The sequence below is a fragment of the Pelodiscus sinensis genome, chromosome 1 (genome assembly GCF_049634645.1).
Source record: "Pelodiscus sinensis isolate JC-2024 chromosome 1, ASM4963464v1, whole genome shotgun sequence".
In the NCBI taxonomy this organism is placed as follows: Eukaryota; Metazoa; Chordata; order Testudines; family Trionychidae; genus Pelodiscus; species Pelodiscus sinensis.
In genome coordinates, this window is record NC_134711.1 from 316,920,556 (window position 1) to 316,926,916 (window position 6,361).

Genomic DNA, 6,361 nt, shown 5'->3' on the forward strand with positions numbered 1-6,361 from the left:
AGAAGAAGTTTGAAATCTCTATCTTTTATATAGCTGAACTTGTCTGGCCTTTGCTGTCAGTTTTCTCTCTCTCTATCTTCTAATATACTATTATTTAAAAATAAACATTAGGCTGTTCTGCTAGCTGATTCAGAGTGGCAAATTGGGGAGGATAGCTGCTTAGGGCCAGATTTTTAAAGGTATTCATGATTTATGCACCTGGTGAGATTTTCAAATGCATTTAGGCACCTATCACCCACTGAAATCCGTGAATTTTAGGTACCTAAAGTCCTTTGTGAAAATCCCACTAAGTGCCTAAATATCTTTAAAAATTTGGCCCTTATTGCTTTTGCTCCGCTGCCACAGTCTCTAACGAAAACCATATTGTACAAAATATTTGTCATTGTAAGGCTTAAATAAGCTTCTCAAAAACAAACATCTGAAGCCGGTCTGCCAACAGAATGTAGCAGACATCTGTGGCTGCTCTGGTCGGAGGTTTACAATATCCTAGATCAGAGTTCTGTAATTGAATGGAAGAATCAGATTAAACATGGCCTGAAAAAGGATCAACTTTGCTGAAACTTGGTGAGTGTTGGTGCTTGCAAGTTGGCAAGAAGCCCATGTAAAGAAACAGCTGCAGTTAAAGGTCCAGGTCAGTAAAGAAAATACATTTGATGATTCCTTAAATGCAAGAGCCCTGTTGGTAGTGGAAAGACTAAAGCATTTGAACTGCCAGAAACCTTTAAAGCTTGTAATGTTCTTTTTTCCTGATGTGGTTTATGGAGGCAGAGTAAGCTTTATCTATGCTGTTCTGAGTTGGAGACAATATACTGTTTACATGATGCTGTAAACAAGCTCTGGTCATTTTATATATGTGTTTGATTTACCCACTTCAGCTTTGTCTGTGAATATGTCTACATTATAGATTTTTGTCAGAAAAACAGCCGTTTTTCCGACAAAACCTGCATTACAGCCACACTGCAATCATATTCTTCCAAAAGTAAATTGAAAGGACAGAGAGGTTTTCCCGGTCGGTGTTGGTAATCCTCTACGAGGAAGAAGCCTTTTTTCAAAAGAGCTCTTTCAGAAAAAGGTGTGTGGACAGAGAGGAGGGTGGTGTGTTTTTTTTGTTTTTGTTTTTTTTTTTATTATAAGAGAAGAGGCCTCCAGGAAATAACACGGGTGCCCTGGCGGACACTTCGTCCAAATTAATCAGGCCTCTATAGTTCCTGTCTCCTCTTAAAGTTGCAGGCACCCTGGACAAGCCTTGTGGCAGGAAGATGGCCTGAGAGCAATACCTCACAGCACAGCTCTTCCTGCCATAGTCCTTGCCACTCATGGCCCAGCCTCAAGCCCCCCCACGACCCTTCTGGCCCGTCGCAGGGAGCAGCCCCAGGGGTCTCAGGACCCACCCAGGGGGACCAACAGGCGGGCACCCTCCTGGTCCAAAGCAGAGATCCTGTCCCTCCTTGAGCTGTGGGGCAAGACAACACCTTGCAGGATCTCCGTTCCAAGCACCGCAACGCGGAGATTTATGAGTACATGGCCGAGACCCTGGCGAAGCACGGACACCCACCCCAGACCTTGGAACAGATCCGGAGTAAGGTCAAAGAGCTCAGTCAGTGATATATTCGGGCCAGAGAGCACAACTTGCACTCAGGGGCAGGACTTCACACTTGCCCCTACTTTGACGAGCTGCACCAGATCATGGGGGGTGGGGAACCATTGTGGTGGACTCCAGACCCCAGTTGTCACCCGGCCGGAGGTCACGGAGGAGGAGCAGGAGGACCAGAGCCAGACGGAGGAGAAAGAGACCATGACTCTGTCCCCTGAGCCTGGCACTAGGATCCCACCTGTGCTCAGGGGCTGCCTGCTGCGTTTGCGTGCCACACACTAACGCTGCACAGGTTCCACGTGCCCAGACCATAGCACGATATCCAGCCTGAGTGACGCCCCCCCGCCTCCTGTGCACATGACAAACCCAGACCACTTACCTGAAGATCCCTCCCCTGCATCCGACGTACTCACGGGCCTCTGCCCCAAGAACTATTGGTTGCTGCTCACAGAGGAGGGCATGGCCTCGGACAGTGTCTGCATGGATGACTGACTGTGTCTCCTTTGTGTTCTCCACAGCCGGGACTGAGGGCTAAGCCACACCACCACAGCCAGCTGCTAGAGCCTGGGGGACCCGAATGCGTGCCGAGATCCAGGAAGACATCATGCACCAATGTCAGCGTCTTGCATGACATGCAGCAGACCCTGACGCAGAAGGTCTGTGAGGACTCCCGAGTGGCGGAACCGTGCAAGGGACCAGCTTATGCATCAGTGTGATAGCGTGTGCCATCATGTCGCACATTAGGGCACAACTGCCTGCTGTCGCTGCTCCACCCTCCTGCCCCCCCTGCTATGCCCATTCCCCCTCTGCCTTCCCCCCAGGTGATGCCCATGCCCCAGCCCCCACTCCAGCCCCCTTTCCTGTGGTCCCCGGACCCACCCAACCCTAACTCTGACAAGATCCCCGCACCTGAGGTGGCACATCTAGCTGCCCCTTCCCCCTCCAGGTTATGAGCCCCACCCCTCCCTCTGCCCACCTTTTCTTAATGTAAGATAAATACAGACTTCATTTTGTTGGAAACCAAACAGGTGTGTTTATTCAGAGGTCCGGGAAGGGGCGAAGGGAGAGGTTGTGGTGGGGAAGGGATAGGGCAGCAAGCCAGAGGCCTCTGTTGGGGAGGCCCTGGGGAGAGTTACTGGGGTCCTTGAGAGAACCTCTCCCTCAGGGCCTCCCAGATGCGCACCCGGCCTGATGAGCCTGGCGGATGGCAACTGTCTGCGGCTGTTGGAAGGCTCGCCCCTCGTGGCCAGCGACTGACCCCTATCCTGGGAGGAAGGACTCCCTCTTCCTCTCCACAATGTTGTGGAGGACATAACATGCCGTGACCACCTCAGGGATGTTGTGCTTCCCCACGTTGAGCCGGCTCAGCAGGCACATGAAATGTGCCAAAGGTGCGCTCCACCTGGAGCCAAGCCTAGTTCAGGTGGGCATTAAATTGGTCCCTGCTGGGGTACAGGTGGCCGGTAAAGGGTTTAATAAGTCATGTCATGAGGGGGTAGGCCACGTCCCCCACGATGCACAGTGGCATCTGCACGTCACCAACCACAAAGTCACGGTGGGGAAAGAATGTGCCCACCTCCCGGTTGCCGTAGAGGCTTGAGTTTCTAAAGACGTGGGCATTGTATGCCCTGCCCGACCCCCGACAAAAATGTCCATGAAGTGTCCATGGTGGTTGACCAGGGAGAAGTAACCCTTCCTATTAATATACTGGGCCGCTTGATGTTCTGGTGCTCGGATCAGGATGTGGGTCCCATCTATGGTTCCAGTGCAGTTCGAGACCCCCAGGGTGGCAAATCTGGCCACAATTGGGTCCAGGTCTCCTGAGTGGATGACCCTCCCACAGCAGGATTGAGATGATGGCCCTTACCACCTGCAGAAGGACTCAAACACACAAAACAGAGAATAAGAGAGGGAGTGCCTGAGCCCTTGGGAGGTGCTCCCCCCCTATTCTGTTTTCCCTTCCCCCCCCCCATCCTCTATGAGGCCACCCCTCCCCCAGAAGCAGGGCTGTGTGAGGGTGGGATGGCACAACCCCCGGGGATGGGGCTTCCCCCTACTCCTCCCTCCACAACCCCCTTTTCCAGGACCTTCTCTCCCCCCCCCGTACAGGGACTGCAGCCCCAGAGTCCCATGAGGAGGGGCCTGACTGGACTTCCCCACACCGAACTGATTGCCCACTGACCGGTAGCTGTTGGGGGGTGGCAAACTTCCAGATGGTGATTGTGACCCACTTCTCCAGGGGGATGGCAGGCCGCAGGTGGGTACTGCATCTCTGGCGGGCCGGGGGCGAGCCAAGCACACAGCTCCAAAAAGGTGGCCTTCTGCATGTGGAAGTTTTGGAGCCACTGCTGGTCGTTCCACTGCTCCATAACCAGCCAGACCCACCAGTCTGAACTGGTGTCGAGCCTCCAGAAACACCTCTCTACTGTGAGGTGCAGCTGCCAGAATGTAGCTCCCACACCCAGGGAGAGGGTCCCCAGAATGATCTCAGGCTCGAGCTCGGTCAGGACCAGGAAGGCAGCTGGCACAAAGTGCTGCAAAAACTGCAGCATGGCCTATTGGGGGGCCATTGCATGCCTAAGGGCAGCTCTGGCTCCATGGCACCAAGAAAAAAGCTGTGGCGTCTAAAAACCAGGGCAACCACAGCAGGCACTGCGAGAGCTTTGCTGTCCCTCAAAAAGGTAGCAGGCACACAGCAGAAGCAGAGAAATGGCTGTCCATGGGGGTCCCTTTATGCGCGTCTCTCTGCAAGACTCTGGCACCAGCAATCGGAAGCAACTGGTGACCTAAAGCCCTGGCTTAAGTGGTTTTGGGTGGCCTTTTATGCGAGAGAGCGTCCAATCAGTCTGGACGCTTTCTTTCGAAAAAGCAGATCACTTTTTTGATGCGCTTTTGTGTGTGGACGCTCTCTTTCTGAAGAAGTTTTTTCAGAAGATCTAATGCGTTGCCCCTTAAAGTACCAAAATGGCACTTCAAAGGGGCAGTGCAAGTGGAGCCAGGGAGCAGCTGGAGTGCCCCGCTGATCCCCGGCTCTGCATTGCTAAGTCCTTTTCCAGTGCTTCAAAAGGGCTTTGCAATAACGGAGCCAGGGGTCAGCTGGAGTCCCCAGCTGATCCCAGGCTCCTAATGCACTGCCCCTTGTAAACGCTGTTGCAGAGCTTCCAAGGGGCAGCACTGTATGGAGGACTCCAGGTGATCGCGGGCTCCATGCACTGCTGCCCCGTTGAAACACCACTGGTGTGTTTCAAGGGGCAGACGCACGCGATTAATCGTGATTACATTTTTTAATTGCTTGACAGCCCTACATCAGACCATTTCTGTAGTTTGTCCAGATCATTTTGAATTTTGACCCTATCCTCCAAAGCACTTGCAACCCCTCCCAGCTTAGTATCACCTGCAAAATTAATAATTGTACTCTTATGTACTCATTTAAATTGTTGGTGAAGATATTGAACAGAACTGGTCCCAAAACAGACCCCCTGAGGAACCCCACTTGTTATGCCCTTCCAGCATTATTGTGAACCATTATTGTGAACCAAAACTTCTGTCGACAAAACCCTGTAGTCTAGACGTACCCCAACATTGACCATGTTAGGCATCCTCTCACCATCCTCTTGATGAAAACTGAAACAAAGAATTCATTAAGCACCTCTGCCAATTCCAAGTTTCTTGTTACTTTTTCTTCCTCTTCAATGAGCAATGGAACTATCATCCTGTCCTTGGTCTTCCTCTTGCTCCTAATATACTTGTAGAATATCTTGTTACCCTTTATGCCTCTAGCTCGATTTAGCTCGTTTTGTGCCTTTGCCTTTCTAATTTTGCCCCTGCATACCTCTGTTGTTGGCTTATATTCATCCTTCGTAATTTGACCTAGTTTCCACTTGTTATATAACTCCTTTTTTATTTTTAGATCATATAAGATCTCTCGGTTGATCCAAGGTGATCTCCTGCCATACTTTCTATCTTTTCTGTGTAGTGGAATAGTTTGCTTTTGGGGGCCTTTAGTAATGTCACTTCAAAAAACTGCTAATGCTTCCGTTGTTTTGCTTCTTACTGTTGCTTCCCATGGGACCTTATCTACCAGCTGAGCTTATTAAAATCTGACTTCTGAAATCTATTGTTTCTATTTTGCTGTTCTCCCTTCTACCATTCCTTAGAATCATGAACTCTTATGATTTCATGATCACTTTCACCGAAGCTGTCTTTCACTGTGCAGCCACGGCTAGGCAGGGTTCTTCCTGTCGGTACAGGTAAGATGTAGAGCTCTTTGTGGATACAAAATTTAGATCAGCAAAAATGAGCTGTGGAAATGCAGATCTCTAAAAATGTGCAAGGTTCTAGATACAAAATGTGTATCCACATCCACAAAAATGAGCTGTGCATACAGATACCTACAGCTATCCATGAATTTGTAGGGCTCTAGTAATATGTTTTCCCAGGAGCTAGTTCGTTGCTCAAGCAATGTAGAAATTTTCCATTGATTTAACCTTGTCCCCCATGGAGGGCGGAGGAAGGGGGGTAGATTGTCTTAGCTACACCACTCCCATGTGGATTGCTCAGGTCCCTAAGTGCTATAGTTAAGCCCATTTATTTTTGCATGTGGCTCTTGCCTCCCTCTTGAAGGGTTCAGGCATCTTCACCCCTTGTGCATTACACCTTCCAAGCTCCGTGGTGAACCCCCCGGGTCTCCATGCTCAGCACTGGCAGCTGCAGTGGAGATGGGCCATGGCCTCCTGCCGCTAGTGTGGAACCTCGTGCGTTCCTGGC